The 23,514-nt window shown below is 38.4% G+C and overlaps 1 protein-coding gene across 5 annotated transcripts in view; it reads left to right on the top strand.

Annotated features, from left to right (window-relative positions):
• The window catches only part of PAK3 (p21 (RAC1) activated kinase 3), a 530,673-nt gene that overhangs the window by 90,425 nt on the left and 416,734 nt on the right, over nt 1–23,514 (top strand). For all 5 annotated transcript variants that reach the window (XM_081044041.1, XM_081044039.1, XM_081044038.1 and 2 more), the window contains exon 2: nt 22,989–23,083. The gene's annotated coding sequence lies outside the window, so the exon portion shown is untranslated. The remainder of the gene's footprint in view (nt 1–22,988; nt 23,084–23,514) is intronic.

Below are 23,514 nucleotides of genomic sequence, written 5' to 3'. Positions count from 1 at the left end.
GTTATATTAGTGGTGAATGGCTCAGTGGGTACAGCTGATGACGAACTAGCCATAGCTGATGGGCATCCAATCACAGTTGATGGCCATCCAATCACAGTTGATTGTCGTTTACTACCTGAGCCAGCACCTTTCAACGTGAGGCCAAGAGCCTGGAAACTGCACTCCTGGCTCTGTCCCCACATCTGTGTCCCTTTCTCTCTTTCTTCTCCTTCTGGTATGCCCATTATTCTTATATTGCTCTTTCTGATGGAGTCAGAAAGTTCTTGTAGAGTTCTTTCATTTCTTTTAAGTCTCAATCTCTTTCTTCTTCCATCTGTGTCATTTTCCGATTTCTATCTTCAATGTCACTGATTTTTTCCTCCATCTCATCTACTCTACGTCCTATGCTGGCTATTTCATTCTTAATTTCTTCTATTGAGTTCTTAATCTCCAGAAATTGTATTTTGTTCTTTTTTTAAAATTTCAATCTGTTTGGTAAAATACTCATGTTGTTCTTTGACTGTGTTTCTGAGTTCATTAAACTGCCTTTCTGCATTTTCTTGCATCTCGTTGAGTTTTTTCAGAACTGCAATCTTGAATTCTCTGTCATTTAAGTCCCATATTTCCATATGTTTAACTTCATTTTCTGGAGACTTGATTTTCTTTCTGAGATGTCTTGTTGCCTTGGTTATTCATGGCCATTAATGATTTGCTATTTCTCCTCCTAGACATCTACATGTGTGGGTTTTGCAACAGGTTGATAGGAAGAGGTTTTTCTTTTGTTTTCCAGTGCGTGTTGGTAGAATGTTTTATTTTGTCACCGACTGCAGCCCTTTTTTCTCTCTCACACTGTAGTGCTATGTTTTCTCTGCACTATTCCAGTTTCTTACACAATGGGGAGAATTCCCTGGAAGGTGTGCTTATCCTCTGTTAACAGTTCGGTTGGGTCAGTTCACAAGGTGCCGCATCCCTGTGGGGATGCCGACAGCTTTTGAAGTTCCAAAGCACTTCCTGCACCAGATTCAGAGTCTGTGTGTTTCAGGAGTTCTGTTTACTACTGCAGGGATCCGCCCAGATAGATGGGGACAAGGGTGGGTTGAGTTGTGAAAGGTGGCCCAGAGCAATGGTGGGAACCACCATCACAGGCAGTCCTGTTTCCACAGCTCCCTCCCATTTGCAGTGACTAGTTGGCTTGCGAATCTGTGTCTGTGGACCACAGTTCTCAGACCTGCAAATATTCTGTTCTTTTGGTCTGACACTGCTCTGTTCTGCTTCTAGCACTGGACAGGTGGGCCGGGGCGAGCTCTGGGAGGGTAGGGAGTGGGCGACTAGCCTCAGTGCCTATGGCTTCTGTTCTCTGCTCTGCAGTGAAGGCTTAAACCACCGTTTTCAGCCTTCTTCCCTCAAGCTTTGCTCCAAGGTCTCTGCGTTGGGTCTCTGCCTCAGCGTTGGGTCTGCTGTGTTATATGCTGTCCCCTAAGCCCTGTGGGCCATAAACAGAGCCCTAACAGTTCGAGTTCTTCCCTGTCCCGCAGCTGCGGTAGTTGTGGGATGCAGTGAGCTCAGAGCACTGAACGTTGTTTGTGTCCTGCACCTGCCCTGCTCCATCTCCGCACTTCTCCCTTCCCTCCTCCCCTGCTCTTGCAATTTGCCCACCTTTAGGTGAATTCAGTAGTGAGCCTCTTCATCTTACCTACCTGCTGTGCAGGGTGTCATTTGTGGAGTTATAGCTGTTAGATTTGTTGTAAATTCCAGGGTAGATTTCCAGAGGCCCACCTCAGACTACTATTTTGATGACATCTGGAGTTAATTTTTTAATATGGCACGAGGTAGGGGTCCAACTTCATTTTTTTGCAAGTGGAAATACAGTTTTTCCAGTACCATTTGTTGAAAAGACTTTTCTTTCCCCATTGTAGTTTCTTGGCTAGCTTATCGAAAATTAATTGATCATAAAAGTGAGAGTTTATTGCTAGACTGTCAATTCTATTTCATTGTTCTTTATGTGTGTATATCTAGATATTGAGATATGTAGAAATATGCATATAGATTATACAGATATGGATACATCTTCCAATCCATGAACATGAGATGTCTTTCCATTTAATTATGGTTAGGTACCATTTTCTTTTCCCATTTATATAAGTCTGTTTAATTTTTCCAACAATATTTTGTGTTGTTCAGATGATACATTTTGTACTTATTCTGCTAAATTTACTCATAAGCATTTTATTATTGTTGATGATATTGTAAATGGAATTGATTTCTTAATTTTATTTTTCATTTGTTTATTGCTACTGTGTATAAATAAAATTGATATTTTGTACATTAATCATGTACCTTGCAACCTTGTTGAAATTACTCTGGTTTTTCTTTAGTAGATTTATTAGGATTTTATAGATATAAATCATGACATCTGTGATTAGATATAGTTTTACTTCTTCTTTTCCAATCAGGATACCTTTTATTTCACTTTTTTGCCTAGTTGCCCTAACTAGAACCTCCTGTATAATGTTGAATAAAAATGGCAAAGGCAGACATCCATTTACTGTTCCTGATATAAGGGGGTATTTTTTTAGTCTTTCACCATTAAGTATGATGGTAGTTGTTTATTTTTGTTTATTTTTCATAGATACTCTATTAGGTTGAAGAAATTCCTTTCTGTTCGTGGTTTGTTGAGTGTATTTTGATGAAATTATGTTAAATTTTGTCATATGCTTTATTCTGTGTCTATTGAGATGAACATGTGGTTTTGCATTTTATTGTATTGAGTTACTTAATTTTTAATGTTAAGCCAACTCTGTGCTCCTGGAATAAATCCCAGTTGATCATTGTGTATAATCCATTTTAGATATTGCTTGGTTCAATTTACTAGCTATGGGGGTCTTGTATATTTATTTATTTTTTGCTTTATCAATTTGACGAATTTCTTCTCTATTCTTTTTTCTTTAATTTTTAAAAAAGTTTTATTAGTTTCACGTGTACAAAGCACTGTAATAATTAGACATTTATCATTTATACCCCTCACAATGTGATAACCCCCTCCTCCAATCTACTTCCCTTCTGACATCGCATACAGCCATGACATTTCCACTGTCTCTATTCCTTATGCTGTATTCCACTTCTTGTGAATATATATATATATATATATATATATATATATATACACATAATATATATATACATATGTATATATATACGTGTATATATATATACACACACATAATATATATATACATATGTACATATATATATATATATATATATATATTTATATATGATTATAGCTGAGAATTCTTTTTAATCATGATGAATGCTGGATTTTGTCAAATGTTTTCCTGCATCAATTGACATGGTCGTATCATATTTTTTTTATTTTTTTAATTTGTTGGGGTGACAATTGTTAGTGAAATTACATGGATTTCAGGTGTACAATTTTGTATTACATCATCTATAAATCCCATTGTGTGTTCACCACCCAGAGTCAGTTCTCCTTCCATCACCATATATTTGATCCCCCTTACCCTCATCTCCCTCCCCCCACCCCCATTACCCTCTGGTAACCACTAAACTATTGTCTGTGCCTATGAGTTCTTGTTTCTCATTTGTTTGTCTTGTTCTTTTGTTGTTTTTGGTTTATATACCACATATCAGTGAAATCATAGGGTTCTCTGCTTTTTCTGTCTCACTTATTTCGCTTAGCGTTATACTCTCAAGATCCATCCATCTTGTCACTAATGTTCCTATATCATCTTTTCTTACTGCCAAATAGTATTCCATTGTGTATATATACCACAACTTCTTTATCCATTCATCTATCGAAGGACATTTTGGTTGTTTCCACGTCTTGGCCACCATAATCAAAGCTGCAATGAATGTTGGAGCACACATGTCTTTATGGATAAATGTTTTCAAATTTTTGGGGTAGATACCCAGGAGAGGGATTGCTGTATCATATGGTAATTCTATTCATAATTTTTTGAGGAACCTTCACACTGCATATCATTTTTTTTCATATAACCTGTTGATACTTTAGATTTTCAATGTAGCCTGTTGTATTTTCATTTTCATTCTGTTCTGTAGGTAAGAAGTCCTTGTAGACTTGACAGGGTTTTCTGTTCAAGATGTCAGGTGGGCTGGACTTTTATCTGGAGGTTTTATAGATGAATCTACTTCCAAGCTTATTCAGGTTATAGGGGACAATTTATATTTATGAAAGTTACCTAGATGGCCAGATACCTGTCTAGGGAGGAAGTGGGTTGTAACGGAATGGGCCCAGCCCAGGAATGAGGAGATCTGGCTTCTCCTGCTGACCTTGATTCTTCTTATGGAAAATGAAGCACAAGCACCACACTTCTAGTTTGATTTTCCTGACCCCTACCCCTACCATAGCACTAATCCATCTATAGTCTTCTGCTACTAGATATTAATGCAACCAAAGAGATCATAATGACCTTAAGTTTTCTTGATTAATTATTTTTTCGCCCTAGTCAGCAATATTTTCTTTAATTTCTCAGTGCTTGGCTCATATTCTTAGGTCACTTGGCTCTACTCCATGCACCAAGTACCTTTTACCTGTACTGGGGACAGGGATTGGGTGATGTGATGGAGCTCTGAGTTGCTTGGCAGTGGCCGACATACTATCCCTGTCCTTGGATGAAGGCATATTCCCTAAAGAGGAAGGTTTTGAGAAAATGAATCTTAGAAAGGGACATTCGGAAATGGTAAGAGAGGAAGAGAGAGAGATTGGGAGAGGGAGAGAGAGAGAATGATTGAGATCTGTCAGGGTCCTATAAATAAATGATGAATCTTGAGAAACTGGTAGGAACAAACTGAAATCATTATTTCATCTCAGGGCAAAGGAGGTACAGAAAGAAACCTGCTGAGTCAAAGACAAGTATCAGGGATTACCAATCTTCCAGAGACCACTTGTGTTTGAAATCCTCAGTGAGAAGGAGCTTAAAATACAGAGACTGAGAGAACTGTTGCTTAGGTGGGCAGCTAGAGTTGATGCAAACTGCCCAAAGCAGGACTTGTGATTTTTCTCCTACAATGTTCCTCTCCCTATCAATCTCACTTAGTAAATCTCACTCCCTTGATTGCTTAAGTCAAACTCCTAGTTATTATCCTAAGTTCCTCTTGGTCCCTTACACATCATATCCTAGCCATCAGCAAATCCTGTTGACCTACCTTCAAAATATATCCTGAATTTTTCCACTTCTCAACACCTCTTCAGCTATTACCTAGTTTGAGTCACCATCATCTCTCTCCTGGACCACTGCAACAGCCTCCTAACTGGTCTACTTGGTTTGATTCTTGCGGCCCCAACTGCCATGATTGGATGTTCAGGTTGTATACTACACAAGTGTACCATTGCTTTGGGTGTTCCATTTTTATCACAGACACATACTAACTTACATAAGAGTGTGCAGATGGGTGCAGACATTTTGGGCTTCTTGGCTCCAAATATGGGAGCAGAGGAAGAGAGTCTGCTCCTTCATAAACCAGTGTCAGTGCACATGGTGTTGTACAGACTCTGGAGAGCACACACACAGACACACACACACACACACACATAAACGCATACATTCACTGTCACACATGAGAGGGCTCTGTCCCACCCAAGCGCTGAATTTACTTTTCTCACTCACCATCCCTTATTCTCACAGTCTAAAATCCCACCCCTCCAATCCACAGTTGCTTTATCTAGAGGGTGATGTGGAACAGTGGGGTGCAAGGTGCTGTTGATGTTATAGGTATTCCAGTGATGTGAAATGCTTCAGTGAGAAGAATGTGGATGCACACAACCAAGGCTGCTGCCAGCCAGGACTCTGGCAACCTCCTTTGGCAGGTCTTAAAGTTGTTTAGAATTTATATTAAAAGACTGACCTATTTTTAATTTGTTCTAGAAGAGGGGTGTTTTTTTTGTAATTCACTTTGTGTGACACTATATCTGATAGTGACAGCTCTGTGACCAACAATCTCAGGTCCATACAATGGTCAGCAAGAACTTTATCAAACATTTGAGTATACTGATCCTTTGCTTAAAACCTCCCCTTTATTTCCCAATGATCTTTGAATGAAGACAAAATTCCTTACCTGGCTCACAAGGCATGAATCATCTGGTCCCTGCCTTCCTCTGCAGCCTCATATAATATTACCTTCTCTCATGCCTTCCTGCCAACCCCAGCCACACTGACTTTTTGCCTGAAAGTTCATTTCTGTCTTATTCATTGCATTTATTGTCTATCTGTAACATACTCCACTTTCAGTTTGTGAACTCTATTAAGCAGGGACTTCATGTTGTTCATTATCATGTCTTCATCACTTAATGCAGTGCCTACCATGTAATAGGTGGTTAATAAATATTTGCTGAGTGAATAAATCAATGAATAGAAAAATGGGAAATGCCAATCCACTTGAATGGCTCTAAGGTTAAGCTTGGTTTAATCTCATCTCTAGTGTGGTTTCAAATCCTCTGGTGAAATGAGATGGCCAGAAAATGCAGGCTGTTAAACATCAGTAAGCTGAAAGATTGGGCCAGGATAATAGTCAGCATATCCAGCAGTTATTGTGATATTAGCATGTGCTGGGCATTACTCTAGTCACTTCTCTCTTTTCACCTCCACAGTAACCTAATGAGGTATAGCCTTAGTGTTATTCATCCATTTGATGATGAGCAAACCAAGATCCAGGAGATTCAGTAATTTGGATTCAAATGCAGGCAGTTTGATTTGACTCTGCTGTACTGCTGAAGAGTGAGAATACTCCCATTTCCTTTGGCTTCTTGTTTGAAATGCCCTGGGAGTGGTTCCCTTGTGTAACCTCATTGTCTTGAACCCAGCCCTGGGAAGCAGGTAGGAAAGGGTCACATGCTATGTTGGCAAGCAGCAATGCATTCAAATTTAGTTAGAGACCTCATGGGGAAGGAGCCACCTCAGTGATTGACAAGTCAAATTAAAAAGCTAAGATGTTTTTTACTTAATTGGTATTGAAATCTATAAAATCTATCAAATCCTAAGCCAGCCTCACCAAACTGAAAGAGAGTTGGAGTCACAAAGTAAATTTAACACCTCTTCCATTTTTTCTGACTTCAATTGGAGTGCTTCCATTAAAGTAAGAATAGCATTAGCTTGAAACTTTTAGGGGCTGAAACCTCAGCTATTACAGGGCTAGATTGCACCCGCCACCTTCACATGGGAAGAGAAATTGACACAGGGAAGAGGCATGCTGTGCTTTCCTGACTAAGCGTAAAAAGAACGAAAAATAAAACAAGAGAGGGGAAAGGAAGAGTAATCCTTATTGTTAGATATTAGCATACTCATGAGCATAATATTTTTTTTCTCTATGCAACTTTTTTGACCCCCTTTCAAAAAGATGACTCTTAAAACACAATTTGAAGTCAGTTTGTACCTTCATGTTCAGAGCCTGAATCACAAATCTGTGGGATACATATAAAGTTGCCCCAGATATTTTATCAGAATCCTAGAGCCAGATAAAGGACCTAACAGACCATTTGGTTCAACCCATTTACTTTATAAATGGGAAGACTGAGGTCAAGAGAAGGGTGTTGATGAATTGACCTGCATTGTGAAGGGCAAGAGGTGAAGAAAAATGTTAGAATCAATACAGTGTTTGATAAATAGCTAGTCATTTGTCACAGAAATATATACAAAATGCGAACAATACCCCTCTCTGTGGCAGAAAAAGGGGATGTTCTCAACAGAGGGAAGGCCTCAGATGAAGGTGCTAAATGGGGGTTATTCATCCCTCCAGCCCCTTTCTGCATCGCAAAGATTGGTTCAATGTACCACCTAGGTTTTCTGTGGGCTCTCAAAATTTTGCTCCACAGAGACTTCCAAACACTGCTTCACTAGTGGCTTGTGGCGTTTAACCTCTGTGGGAGGGATGGGGCCGTGTCCTTTTATCATGGAATCCATTCTTTTTCTTTGAAGCACAGTGCATAGCTTTTTACAAATTGCATGACAAAAATAGAAACACAGCCAGTCCTCAGCAAACCCCTGTTTAGGAGATTCAGGGCAACCTGTCCTTCAGGTAGTGTGTATACAGAGTGTGCTAATTTCTGAACTAGATGGTAAATATTTTAGAGAAGGAGACAGAAAGCAAACCATTTCTTCCACTTCTGCCTTAAAGGGAGATAGACTTGAAACAGGGTGGATCTGGAAACTCTGGAGAAAACCAGCCCAAGTGCAGTAGTAGACCCTGCCCGAGGGAGTTAAAGTAGTGCAACTTGGCTGTGAGACCTTGGGTACCTCACTTCCCCTCTTTGGTCTCTAGTTTTTAATCTTCCCCTTCTGCCTCACAGGGTAGCTGAAAGGTATAAATGTGGAGAAAAAAGACACACGTATGCTTTGGAAACTTTCAAACTCAATATAAGTGCAGAGTATTATTGTTGTTTTATGTGTGCTCCTTGCCTCTGGTTATTGGATCATCTTGGTGTCTGACCTATAATTTGAATTGGTATAAAAATTTCCAGGGCAAGTCTAAAGTCTCTGGAATTACAGAAGGAAGAAGGTGAAAGGGGTCAGGAAGGGTAGGAAGAGACCCCACATGAATCACAGCCTCACCATTTCCTTAACCTCTCAGTGTATATCTTTCAGCAGCTTGTCGAATCTCTCTGAGCCTCAGTTTCCCCATCTATAAAGTGGATGATAAGCTCTTATGCCAGTAGTACTAATGAAATAGGCATTCGATAATAATAATTATTGATGTTAATTGGCTCTGTGTGCTGAGAAGAACTATGATTACTTAATGTCCGTGCATAGCTAGTCCTTGGCAAAAAAAAAAAAAAAAGAAATACAGATTGCTGGGCCTCAGCTCAAAGAAATTCTGACTTTCTAGGTTTGCAGTGGAGCACAAAATTATGTATTGAACAAGGACTCCAAAGGATTCTGATGTGGGACCAGATTTGGGAACCACTGGTCTAAGAAGTGTTTTTCAATACTGCTTGGGAAATCAATCTAGTTGGAAGTAATCAGCATTTAAAAAACAAAAAGAATAGAATAGGAAAAGACAGTATGCACTGCATACAGTAAAGGTAAGTATTGTTTCATGAAATGTTTGTTGTATATTTATATACGTATATAATTCAGTAATATATGCTATATGAATGTCAAATGTATTTCTTACTGTAGGTCAAGGTGAAAAATGTTTGAAATGCACTAGAAGACACTGTCTTCCATTTGGGGATCCTAGTATCTAGAGAAATAAGCTGTCAAGTCCCAGCCCAGACAAGTAGAAATGACCAGCAAGAGAATGGACATATCGATTTCTCCTCTCTCTCCATCTGTCTGATGCTATGTTTGGGTCGACAGAGTTGGTTGTTCTCTAATTAGAATGAGTTCTATTATCATGTATTGAACCAGGCCTGATACATAAGGGCAACTTGGGGGTATGTTTTATAGGTACCAGGATAATTTTATTGACTCCATTAAACAGAAAATGCATCTTAGTTTATTGGGATGTTTAATTCCTCTTGGTTAGTGAGTGCTTTGTACACACACTTCACTCTTCTTCTCTCAGACTTTGATATTTATTTTACCATTTGAAACTTTTGTTGCCATTGTGAAATCAAATAATAAGCTTAGAACTCTGTTTCAATTGACATCAATTGACATCAGTGTCTTTTTCCTCTTCAATTAGTATGTTGAGGATATTAGCAGCCCTAAACCTTTCAACCACAAGCTCCATCTAAAGGGAGCAGATGCTCCTTGGCTCCAGTCCATTGTGGTCTGGTGACAATGGGCTCACCTTGTCAGCAAGGCCTTCTCAGACCACGCTCTGTGAACTACAGTTGCCCATTGGTATATGCAGGGGAATGGTTCCAGGATCCCCCGTGGATACCAAAATCTACGGATGCTCAAGTGCCTTATGTAAAATGGTGTAGTATTTGCATATAACTTACGCATATCCCCGTATATACTTTAAATCACCTATAGATTACTTGTAATACCTAGTACAATGTAAATACTATGTAAATAGTTGTTATACAATATTGTTTAGGGAATAATGACAAGAAAAAAAGTCTGTACGTGTTCAGTACAGATACAATGATTTTAGAGGCCTAACTACATAGTACACATTAGCAGCAAAGAAACTTTTTTTTTTCAAATATTTTTCATCCATAGTTGGCGGAATCTTTGGATGTGGAACTTGCAGATACTGAGGGCCAACTTTATAGGTTTTGCAGGATGCCCTTACCCCTACCACTTCAGAACTCCTTATAACCGCCACCTTTATTTTCCCCACGGTGCTTATCACAACATAACACACTATATTGTAAGTAATATACAGATGATAAAAATAAGCGCATGTATCCAGAACTTTTTTCTGGAAAGATTGGAAATCAAATTTTATGTAGTATTTGAATTTTTAAATGTTGTTAGATCAGGTTTTTCTTTTTTTAATTTTTATTTACTTATTTTTTAAATATCAGTCTCAAGTGTACAAAACAAAATAATGATTAGACATTAACACCCCTCACTAAGGAATAACCCCCTCACCCAAGTCTACTACCCCTCTGAAATCATGTAAAGCTGTAAGAATACCATTGGCTATGTACCGAGGGTGCCAAAAAATGTATACAAGTGGACACTTTGGTCAATGTCACTCAAGCAGTAGTTCGCCATAATCAGAAGTGTCTGGACACTGATGGTAACCACTTTGAGCACCTCTTGTAATTGCAGAAGTCAAACATCGAGTTGTATTCATCTTTTGTTATCGGTATATATTGAATATTACAATTTTAATAGTTTTTTTCTTTCTTAAAATTTGTATACATGTTTTGGCACTGTGTGTGTGTGTATGGGTGTGTATACACATACATATGCATACACACATATATTTAATTATCATTGACATTCAATAGTAAATCTAATTCAGCTTCAGGTGCACAATGCAGTGGTCAGGCATCTACACAATCTATGAAGTAACCCCCCTGATAAATACAGAACCCATCTAGCACACTACGTAGTTTTTACAACATTATTTATTATATTCTCCATACTACATTTCACAACCTTGTGAATATTTTGTGACTACCAATTTCTACTTTTAAATACCTTCACTTTTCTTCCCCATCTCCAAACCCCCCTCCAGTCTAGCAAGCATCAGTTTTTTCTCTGTACCTCTGAATCTGTTTTGTTTGCTTGTTTATTCTGTTCTTCAGATTTCACATATAAGTGTGATCATATGGTATGTGACTTTCTCAGTCTGACTTATTTCACTTTGCATAACTTTCTCTAGGTTCATCCATGTTGTTGCAAATAGTAAGATTTATTTTTTTTATGGCAGAATGATACTCCATCGAATCAATGTACCACAATTTCTTTACCCAATTGTCTATTTATTTCATTATTTTTTTTCATTTAAATTTATTTGGGTGACAATTGTTAGTAAAATTACATAGATTTCAGGTGTACAATTCTGTATTACATCATCTGTATATCCCATTGTGTGTTCAGCAGCTTTGTTTACGGTGGCCAACACATGGAAACAACCAAAATGTCCTTCGATAGATGAATGGATAAAGAAGTTGGGGTATATATACACAATGGAATACTATTTGGTGGTAAGCAAAGATGATATAGGAACATTTGTAACAACATGGATGGATCTTGAGAGCGTGATGCTAAGCAAAATAACTCAGACAGAAAAGGCAGAGAACCCTATGATTTCACTGATATGTGGTATATAAACGAAAAAAAACAACAACAAAAGAACAAGACAAACCCATTGTCTATTGATGGGCATTTCAGTTATTTCCGTATTTTCGTTATTATGAATAGCGCTGCAATAAACATAAGGGTACATATATATTTTTTTTGAATTAGCGTTTTGGATTTCTTTGGATAAATACCCAGGAGTGGAATTGCTGGGTCATAAGGTAGTTCTATTTTCAAATTTTTGAGGAGCGTCCATAGTGTTTTCCATGGTGGCTGCACCAATTTGCAATCCCACCATCAGTGTACTAGGGTTCCCTTTTCTCCACATCCTCTCCAGCACTTGTTGTTTGTTGATTTATTGATGATAGCCATTCTGACAGGAGTGAGGTGGTATCTCATTGTGGTTTGTATTTGCATTTCTCTAATGATTAGTGACATTGAGCATCTTTTCATATGTCTCTTGGCCATCTGTATGTCCCCATTAGAGAAATGTCTCTTTATGTCTTTTGCCTATTTTTTAATGAGGTTTTTTTTTGTTGTTGTTGTTTGTTTGTTTTTTGGTGTTAACTTGCATGAGTTTGTTATGTATTTTGGATATTCACCTCTTATCAGATGTATCATTGCCAAATATCTTCTCCCATTCGGTAGGAAGTCTTTTTGTTTTATTAATGGTTTCCTTTGCTGTGAAAAAAACTTTTAGTTTGATGTAGTCCTTATGTTTATTTTTTTCTTTTGCTTCTCTTACCGGAGGAGATATATCAGTAAAAATATTACTAAGGGTAATGTCTGCAAGTTTACTTTCTACATTTTTTTCTAGAAGTTTTATGGTTTTGGGTCTTAACATTTAAGTCTTGAATGTATTTTGAATTTATTCTTGTATATGGCATAAAAAGATGGTCCAATTTCATTTTTTGCATATGTCTGTCTAGTTCTCCCAGCACCATTTATTAAATAGACAGTCTTTACTCCAATGTAAATTTTGCTTCCTTTGTCATGGATTAAATGACCATATAGGCATGGATTTATTTCTGGGCTCTCTATTCTGTTCCATTGATCTATGTGTATGTTTTTATGCCAATACCATGCAGTTTTGATTACTATAGCCCTGTAGTATGATTTGATGCCATGTAGCAAGATACCTCCAGCTTTGTTCTTCTTTCCCAGGATTGCCATGGCCATTTGGGGTCTTTTATGTTTTGATATAAATTTTAGGATTATTTGTTCCAGTTTTGTGAAAAATGCCATTGGTGTTTTGATGGGGATTGCGTTGACTCTATATATTTCTTTGGATATTATGTACATTTTTAACGACAGAGCTTGCCAAAAAATAAACAAACAACAATAACAAAACTGTACACACATTTTAAGAAAGGAAAACTGTATTAAAATCTTAATACTCAATATATACCTATAACAAAAGATGAATGCAATTACAAGAAGTGCTCAAAGTGGTTACCATCAGTGTCCAGACACTTTTTTTTAATTAAATTTATTGGGGTGATAATTGTTAGTAAATTTACATAGATTTCAGGTGTACAGTTCTGTATTACATCATCTATAAATCCCATTGTGTGTTCACCACCCAGACTCAATTTTCCATCCATCACCATATATTTGATCCCCCTTACCCTCATCACCCACCCCCCACCCCCTTACCTTCTGGTAACCACTAAATTATTGTCTGTGTCTATGAGTTTTTGTTTCTCATTTGTTTGTCTTGTTCTTTTGTTGTTTTTGGTTTATATACCACATATCAGTGAAATCATAGGGTTCTCTGCTTTTTCTCTCTGACTTATTTCACTTAGCATTATACTCTCAAGATCCATCCTGACACTTCTGATTATGGTGAACTACTGCTTGAGCAATATTGAACAAATTGTCCACTTGTATACATTTTTTGGCACCCCTGGTATATTAATTCTCTCTATCCATGAGCATGGTTTATGTTTTCATTTATTTCTATCTTCTTAGTTTCTTTCTTCAATGTCTTATAATTTTCGGAGTACAGGTCTTTTACTTCCTTGGTTGAATTTATTCCTAAGTGTTTTATTTTTGATGCAATTGTAAATGTAATTGTTTTCTTAATTTCTCTTTCTGATAGTTCGTTACTGGTGTATACAAATACAACTGATTTCTGAATATTAATTTTATATCCTGGTACTTTACTAAATTTATCAGTTCTAATAGTTTTGTGGTAGAATCTTTGGGATTCTCTATACATAGTATCATGTCATCTACAAATGAAAATTTTACTTCCTCCCGTCCAATTTGGTCACCTTTAGTTTCTTTTTCTTGTCTGATTGCTGTGGCTAGAACTTCCAGAACTATGTTGAATAGAAGTGGACATAGTGGACATCCTTGTCTTGTTACTGATCTTAAGGGGAATGCTTTTAGCTTTTCCCCATTGAGTATGATGCTAGCTGTGGATTGTCACATATGGCTTTTATTATGTTGAGATATGTTCCCTCCATTCTTACTTTGCTGAGAATTTTTATCACAAATGGCTGCTGGATTTTGCCAAATGCTTTCTCTACATCTATTGATATGGCCATGTGATTTTTATTTTTCATTTAGTTAATGTGGCATATCATGATAATTGATTGCAGATATTGAGCCAGAATTACATACCAGGAATGAATCCCACTTGATTGTACTGTATGATCTTTTTAATGTATTGCTGAATTTGGTTTGCTAATATTTTGTTGAAAATTTTTGCATCTATGTTCATTACAGATATGGTTCATAGTTTTCATTTTTTGTAATGTCTTTGTCTGGTTTTGGTATTAGAGTAATGAAAGCCTCATAAAATGAGCTTGGGAGACTTCCCTCCATCTGGATTTTTTGAATGGTTTGAGGAGAATAGGTGTTAATTCTTTTTTGAATGTTTTGTAAAATTTACCTGTAAAGCCATGTGGTCCAGGGCTTTTGTTTGTTGGGAGTTTGTTGATTACTGATTCAATTTCCATGGTAGTAATCAGTCTATTCAGGTTTTCTGTTTCTTGTTGAGTTACTCTTGGAAGGATGTATGAGTTACTCTTGGAAGGATGTATGCTTCTAGAAAATTATCCATTTCTTCCAGATTGTCTAATTTGTTGGCATATAGTTGCTCTTAGTAATTTCTTAATTTTTTTTATTTTTATTTATTTATTTATTTAATTTTTGTTTTCTGTGGTGTCTGTTGTCACTTCTCTTTCATTTCTGATTTTATAAACTTGGTTCCTCTCTCTCTCTTTTTTTTTCAATGTGTCTGGCTAAAGATTTGTCGATTTTGTCTATCTTCTCGAAAAACCAGCTCTTGGTTTCATTGATCTTTTGCATTGTTTTTGTTGTTTTTTTTTTTTTTTTTTGGTCTCTATTTCATTTATTTCCACTCTGATTTTTATTATCTCCTTCCCTGTTCTCCCTTTGGGCTTATTTTGCTCTTCTTTTTCCAATTCCCTTAAGTGTTGATAAACTTTTGATTTGTGATTTTTCTTGTTTCTTTAGGTAGACCTGCATTGCTATGAATTTCCCTCTTAGGACTGCTTTTGCAGTCCCATAGATTTTGGGTTGTGTTTTCATTTTCATTTGTCTCAAGATACCTTTTGATTTCTTCCTTGATCTCATGTTTGACCCATTCATTATTTGGTAACATGTTATTCAGTCTCCATGTATTTGTGTGTCTTCCAGTTTTTTTTCTTGTAGTTGATTTCTAATTTCATAGCACTGTGGTCAGAGAAGACAGTTCATATGATTTCAATTTTGTTAAATTTATTGAAACTTGTTTTGCCACCTAACATGTGCTCTATTTTGGAAAATGTTCCATGTGTGCTTGAGAAGAACGTGCATTCCGCAGCTTTGGGGTGAAATGCTCTGGAAATATTGATTAAGTCCAAGTGGTCCAATGTGTCATGTAAGGTCTCTGTTTCCATATTTATTTTCTGTCTGAAAGACCTGTTGCTTGAGGTCTTGTGGTGTGTTGTCAGTAGTGTGTTGAAGTTCCTAACTATGATAGTGTCACTGTTGATCTCGGTCTTTATGTCAGTCATATCTGTTTTATATATTTAGGTGCTCCCATGTTGGGTGAATAGATGTTTACTAGAGTTATGTCCTCTTGTTGGATCAATCCCTTTATTATTATGTAGTGCCCATCTTTGTCTTTTATTAAAGTCTTCATTTTAAAGTCTATTTTGTCAGATATAAGTATTGCTACCACTGATTTTTTCTCATTTCCATTTCTGTGGAATATCACATTCCATCCTTCTACTTTCAGTTTGTTTGTGTCTTTTGATCTGAGGTGGGTCTCTTGTGTACAGCATATGTATGGTCTTGTTTTCTTATCCGTTCAGCTACCCTATGTCTTTTGATTGGAACATATAATACATTTACATTTAAAGTGATTATGGGTAGGTACACAGTTATTGCCATTTTAATATTCATATTTCTGGTCTTCATTAGTTAATTTGTTTTCTCCTTTATTCTGCTTAAAGAAGTCCTTTTAATATTTCCTGCAATACTGGCTTGGTGGTAATGAATTCCTTTAGTTTATTCTTTTCTGGGAAGCTCTTTACCTCTCCTTTAATTTTAAATGATAGCCTTGCTGGGTAGAGCAATCTTGGTTGTAGGCATTTGTTGTTGTTGTTGTTGTTGTTGTTGTTGTTTTAATCACTTTGAATATTTACTGTCACTCCCTTCTGGCCTGCAACATTTCTGTAGGATTGTCAGCCGATAGTCTTCTGGGAGCTCCCTTGTAAATAATTAGCTGTCTTTCTCCTGCTTCTTTTAGGATTCTCTCTTTGTCTTTAACCTTTGTCATTTTAACTATGATGTGTCTTGGTGTGGGCTTGTTTGGGTTCATCTTGTTTTGGACTCTGTGTACTTTCTGGGCTTGTATGTCATTTTCCTTCACCAGGTTAGGGAAGTTTTTGGTCATTATTTCTTCAAATAGGTTCTGTTCCCTTGCTTCCTCTCTTCTTCTGGTATTTCTGTCATGCAAATGTTGTTGTGCTTGATGTTCTCCCACAGGTCTCAAACTTTTTTTTATTGTTTTTATTATTTTATCTTTTTTGCTGTTCCAATTCGGTGAATCCTGCTAACTTGTTTTCTGAATTCCTGATTCAATCCTCTGCTTCATCTAATCTGCTGGTGATTCCTTCTAGTGTATTCTTCAGTTCAGTTATTGTAGTTTTTTAGTTCTGACTGGCTATTTTTCATGGTTTCTATATCCCTTTTTTATGCTTACTATCTCATTGTTGAAATTCTCACTCAGTTCCTTAAGCATCCTTATAATCCAGTGTTTTAAACTCTGTCTCTGGTGGGTTGGTTGCCTCTGTTTCATTTAGTTCCATTTCTGGAGGTTTCTTCTGATCTTTTATTTGTGACATGTTTCTTTGTTTCCTCATTCTGGCTGACACTATGTATTTGCTTCTGTGTATTAGGTAGATCATCTATGTCTCCCAGTCGTTGCTGGTTGGCCTTATGTAGTATGTGTCCTTTGTAGTTGAATTGAACATTCTCTCTTATTTCCTGTGTGTGTGTTCCAGAGGTGTCCCTTGTGTTGTGCGTTTTCTCCTGTTGTAGTTGAGTCTTCATTGCTTTTGGCATGTCAGTGGGTGGGATTGACTCCCAGGCTGACTAGCTATGAAGATTGGCTATGCCCACAGTATATGTGCTGCTTTGTGAGGGCTGACCCCTCAGAGGAGCTTTTGCCCCTGTGGGCTCTTGTACCTGTTGAGAACCACCTTTGGGTATGTCACTTGTGGGTCTAACCAGGTGGTGCTCTGGTGTTGTCTGAAGCTGAACTTTGGGTGTGTTGTTTCTTCTGTCTCTTAGGTAGGGCTCCCATGCAGTGCAATTTCAGCCCTGACTGTTACCAGATCTTGGCTCAAAGCTGTATGTATGGGTGCTCCCTGTGCTGGCCCTGGAGGTATGTGGGGGGTGGTCTCTTTGTGAACTGAGGCAGGCTGCCTCAGTGGGACTGACACAGTTTAGTAAAAGGCCCAGAGCCCCCTAGGCCTTTTGTCACCTATCCATTTTCTGTAAGGCCCAGTTGTTGAAAGATCTTCCTTAGGTGTATGTGCTGGCTGGTTGACCTGGTATTAAGAGTGCCCTTGAGGGATGCAGCACTAGCTGGGCAGGGTGGAGTTCAAGTGATCCATGGAAGTGACCAGTGGTTTTTACAATGTTAATGCAGATTCAGATCTTTTGCCAGTACCTGGCCTTTGACCACCTTGCACAGTGCCCTGAGGACACTGGAGCCAGACTCCTCCTCAGACTTACAAATTCCTGAGAGCTGCTCCTTAGTGGTTGCAGTGCAGTTTTGGGGTCACTGTTTACCACCCAAATCACCCCAGGCCATTGCTGGTTGTCCACTTCTGTAAAAATATGTCTTGTGTGGTTTGTGGGGGCAGAGCGGATCACCCAGGAGCCCAGAGTGCCCATGGCAATGCACATGTAGGTAGGTGGGGCAGAGTTACAGGGAGCTAAGGGGTGTAGCCAGTGGTTTATACAAATTCAGTGTAGTCTCAGCTCCTGGACCAGTGCTGGGCCACACCTCTGCACCAAACAAAACAAAACAGAAACAACATACCAAAACAAAGCAAACCAAAACAAACCAACCAAACAAACAAAAAACAGAATAAAACAACAACAACAAAAATACCACTACCACTACAACAACAAAAACGGAAAGAAAAAAAAAGCTACATCCAGCCAATGCCTGTCTATGAGGCAGTGCTCATCTAGGATTAACACTCTCCAGGAAACATTTCCTGGCCACCACAGGCCCTTCACCAGCTTTAATCTGCAGCCTGTGTGGCGGGGCCAGCAGACCAGCAGTAAAGACTTTCCCAGAGTAGCACAAGCTATGCAGAGGTTGTGACCCCAGGGCATCACCAAGGCAGTGCACACGTGTGAGGATTCCACCAAACCCAGACAGGTGCAGGCCCAGACTTGGCCCTTTGGGGGCAAGTTTAACCATGAAAAAATTGTGCCCTCCTCTATAGGAGGCCACACGTGTGCAGGCTCCATACAGGGAAAACAATAGCACCCATCTCTCCAAGTCCTGTGCCAAAGGCACTCAGCTCAGTCCTTCCCCGCATGTCCTTGGCCTTCCCGTGCTGTTATCCCTCCACCAGGGACCAGGTGGGTGCCTGACAGCAAGCAGGACTGTGTGCTGGCTCTATGTGAGGGCATCTGGGCTTCCAGCCTCCTTGTGTCCCACCAGGAAGGGCATGTAGAGTCCTCACTGTTTTTCACCGCCAGGTACCATGGGAACTCCTCCCAGCAAAGGACCCCTGGGCTGGGTTGTACTGCATGGGGCTGCGAGGCCCCTTTCTCCTCAGGGGGGACCCTCAATACTGAGGTGTCTCTCCCTGCGTTCAACCTTTCTCTGTGGGTCTGGGGTCAGCCAGTTTTGCATCTTCGCCCTCCTACCAGTCTCAATGTGGCCTCTTCTTTATGTCCTTACTTATGGTGGATCTGTTCAGCTAGTATTCAGATGAATCTTGAGGTTGATTGTTCTATAATTTATTTGTAATTTTAGTGTGATCCTGGGGTGCAGTAGGCATAATACTTACCTAATCTGCTATCTTGGCTTCTCCAGATCAGATTTTTCTAAAGAGCTTGGAAATCCAAATATTTATTAGGTTGGTGCAAAATTGATTGCCGTTTTTACAATTAGTTTTTTAACCTTTTAAACTGCAATTACTTTTGCACTAACCTAATACATACAATCTTCTGATTTTTAAATGTTAGTTATGAGATCAAAAAAATTTAAACATTATTTGGGGCAAAGAAAATATGTCTGTGGCCTAGATTTGGTCTGTGGATCACCAATTTGTGACCTTTGTCATAGATTTGTAAAATGCTGGGGTTCTGAGAGATCCTAATTGACATCTTCTATTGAGGAAATATAGCCTCAGAGAGGTTAGGTACCTTCCTTATAGACAAGTGGTTAGCTTGTAGCAGAACTAGATCTTGAACCCATCTTTCTTGCCTCCTAGTGCTCTCTCACACTAGAAGGGAGCTAGGCTGCCTCCCTTATGCTAAGGGTTGAACTAATAATGCCCCGTGTTAAGGTCAGCATTTAGTTCACTCTCCAGTACCCTCTTCAGAAAGAACTTAATAGAGTCATCACCACCCATCTGATAAGCCTCAAGCCCTTCTCACCACAGAGTGTATGAATTCACCTTCTTTCCCAATCTCCACCTTGGTTATTGTGTCCTGGCTCTGTATTGATTTTGCTCCAGTGATAGAATCAATACAAGGTCTTTATAGAGATGTTGTTAGCGTTGCTCTCAGCTAGCTGTGCCTTTGGTAGAATTGGTGTGGCCTACTGCAAGGAATCTGGGTCTCAAAGTCCAGAGGGCTGGGCTCAATTCTCAGATATGTGACCTTAGACAACTTACTTATCCTCCCTGGACCTCAATTTCCTTAACTATAAAAATGAGAAAACTAAGATCTGCCTTTCTTATCTCACCAGGCTTCTGTGAAGCAAAAATGAGATAATATATATTATAGCTCTTTGAAAAGAACATTTTACAACTCTGAGGGTATAGTATCATTATGAAGTCAGCAAATAATTATTGAGAACCTACCTTGTGCAAGCTGATGTACCATTTATGCAGGGCATGCCAACCTGCTCAAGGACTAGCTGCCTCCATAAGCTATAGTACAATTGAGAAGAAGGGACATATGTTAGTGGAAAGAGAGCCAGCACTGTAAAGCCAGAGATAACCAGTACCAAACAAAATGAACAGTGTGTGGTGAGAGATTGTGATGGAATAGGCCAATCATGGAAGGATTCATGAAAGGAGTTGCATTTGAGCTATGCTTAGGGGAAAGAAAAATGGTAGTATTGGGTGGGCAGAGGGAAGAAGGATATATTAGACAGAGACAGTGGCACAAGTAAGGGCTGCAATCATGTGTGTTGAAGGCTGAGAAGCACATAATTGCTTTTTGGTCTTCTTCACTTGGCTGGAACACAGGAGAATCAATGCATGCTTCTTTTGAAACCAAAGCAGAGTCCAAGTGTGATAGTGGGTATGGTATGGTTTATTATATTATAGGAGGGTCTAGTACTGTAAAATGATCATAATAATAGTTCCCACCTCATAGTTCTCACCTTTAATGCTATTGTAAGCATTAAATGACGTGATAAGTTTTAAATGTTTAACTCAGTGCTTGATGCATGATTAGTACAAAATGAATGTTAGCTATCATCAATTTTCATCTTATGCTGAAGTCAGGGGGTAATAACATGGGCTACGTCATCTTAGTTGTGTTACCATGGACAAGTCATATCACTTCACTGTTTCTCAGTTTTCTTATCTTTAAAATGGGAATAATAGTTGTGCCAACTGACAAAGGCTATTGTGAGGATTAAATGAATTAATCCAAATAATGTGCCTATCACAATGCCTGGCACATGATAAACACTCTATAGATGTTACCTACTACAATGATTATAGCTAGGTAAGCATTAATGTAATATTAATGCATAACAAAAAATTGGGGAAATTGAGAAATAAAAACAAAATCACCCTAAATCTTACTACACAGACACAATTCCTTGTTACCATTTTCTGGTTTTTAAATATGAAATTTCTTTTTTTGAGAAAATCAAGACTTCAGAAAAGGGCATGAATTTGGCATGCAGTGGCCATTTCATTAAACATTTACTGAGCACCCAGTATTCCAGCCCATCTGAGCTCATTTGATATTCCTTCCAGCTTTGGGTCATCTTCAGTAATGTGCTAGCTAATATTCCAAAGGCTGATATTCAACAAAAAATAGGCCAAGAAATGATCTCTGCATTTAAGGAACTTATAGCTCAATAGAGTGGATAGGAAAACAAAAGAAAAATAGAAAATATAGTGTTATGTGATACGTGATATTAAGTACTACAGGAAAAAAACTTTATGATGGGATAAGGACTTTTGAAACAGAGAGGAGTTTGAAGGGAACAGCCTACAAGGCCTATAATTTTAAAGAGGGTGGTCAGGGAAGACCTCACTGGGAAGTTGATCTTTGAGTCTATCCCTGAAGGAAGTAAGGGAGTGGGCCACGCAGGTATCATTTCATGGAAGAACATTCCAGGGAGAGAGATTAGCAATAGCAAAGCCCTTAAGTTAGGAGCATGTCTTGCATTTAAGAAACAGCCAAGAAGCCTTTGTTCCAGAAGTGGAGTGAACGAGGTTAATGGTAATAGGATAGGAGGTCAGAGAAGTCATTATGGCAGTTCGTTTAGGGTTTTGTAGGCCATTGTGATGACTTCCATTCACAGGGAGTGAGATTGAAAGCCACAGAAGCATTTTGTCCAGGTTTGGGGGGGGGGCGTGATATGACTTAGTCATATCATTTCATTCTAAGCCACGTGACTTAGTCATTTGGCTCTGCTATAAAGCAATGTGTGTCGTCCCCCCCATGGGCCTTGGACAATAATAAACAAGAGGTGGCAGTTCTGGCAGTTCTTGCAGAGCTGTCCTTGCCACTGTATTGACTGCAGAGAGAGGGCTCATTGGTCCAGAGGAGGCACTGAAGTGGAAGTCATGGCACAGAGAATGGGAGAAAGATGCAATCTTAGAGCTGAAAAGGACCCAATTAATATAATTCTACCATTGGGTATCTGTTCATCCAACCTTGACTTAAAACACTCACTGCCTCATGAGCCTGTTCAGCTTTTTGCAGGACCCTTTCAAGGTCAGAAAGCCTTTTGATAAGTTTACTGAAAAATCAGCCTCCTTTACCACTGTGTGGCAGTAATCCTAGTTCTGTCTCCTGGGCAACCCAGAATAAGTGTATACTTTCCATAGGAAAACACTTGAGATTTGAAAGCAAGTGGATATCCTGTATATCCCCTGACTGTTCTGTTTTTCATGGCACGTGTCTCTGGTCCCTTTAAGAACCACTCCTGTTATGGGATGATTTCCCACCCCTTTGTAATTCTTGTGGACCTCCTTTGGAAGTGTTTCACTTTCTCAGTGATCCTCTTAAAATGTGGTGCCTAGAATTGAACCGGAGACTCCAGGAGAGAAGAGCACATATTGCAGGCAACAATTATGTTCTGGGATCCAAAAAATGTACTTTGATTCATACAACCTAAATTGTGCTTTGTTTTTTGCAGCTGAATAATTTAGCTATATTAAACTGTTAGCTCAAATTATGCTGATGGGGTCAACTCAAATCCCTAGATCTTTTTTGGTTTGTTTCTTTTTCTGTGACTTGCTGCTAAGCCATGCTTCCGTTATTCTGGCCTCACAAAATAGACTTTCAAAATTTTAATTGAGGTTATTTTTTTCTTTATCTTATAAATCTCACATTTTTTTATTATTATTTTTTTAATTTTAGTGCAGTATTCCAGTCCATCTGAGCTCATTTTGAATCTCAATTTTGTTCTTCAATTTATTTGATATCCCTGCCAGCTTGGATCATCTTCAGAGTTGGTAAGTACATTTTACATGTCATCTAAGTTATTAATAAAAGTGGAAAAGCCCTGTGGCCTTTCTATAGTGTTTTTTCTGCAGGTTGCCACCTATGCTTTGAGTAAAATTCTTTAATCAATTGCCAATATATTTGATTTGTGTTATAATCTGATTAATATGTTGCTATTTTATCGTAGTTCATTCATGAAAAAGTTATAGGAGACAATTTCAGATGCACTGTTGAATCCAGATATGTTATGGTTACAAAAGACAGGATGGATAAAGGATGATCTAAGATGGAGCCTTTTGTTTTGAAAAATGGAAACTATTGAAGCTTTTTCCAATTATAGAAATAATATTGGCTTGTTCTTAAGGTCAGCAGCATGACCAAGTGTACAAATTAGGAAGTGTAATTCTGTGTCAACACCCTATCAGATAACTGTGGTTATTGG

The sequence above is a fragment of the Rhinolophus hipposideros genome (assembly GCF_964194185.1).
Source record: "Rhinolophus hipposideros genome assembly, chromosome: X".
In the NCBI taxonomy this organism is placed as follows: Eukaryota; Metazoa; Chordata; class Mammalia; order Chiroptera; family Rhinolophidae; genus Rhinolophus; species Rhinolophus hipposideros.
Note: the sequence above shows the minus strand (reverse complement) of the source record. Positions and strands in the feature narration are given on the sequence as shown.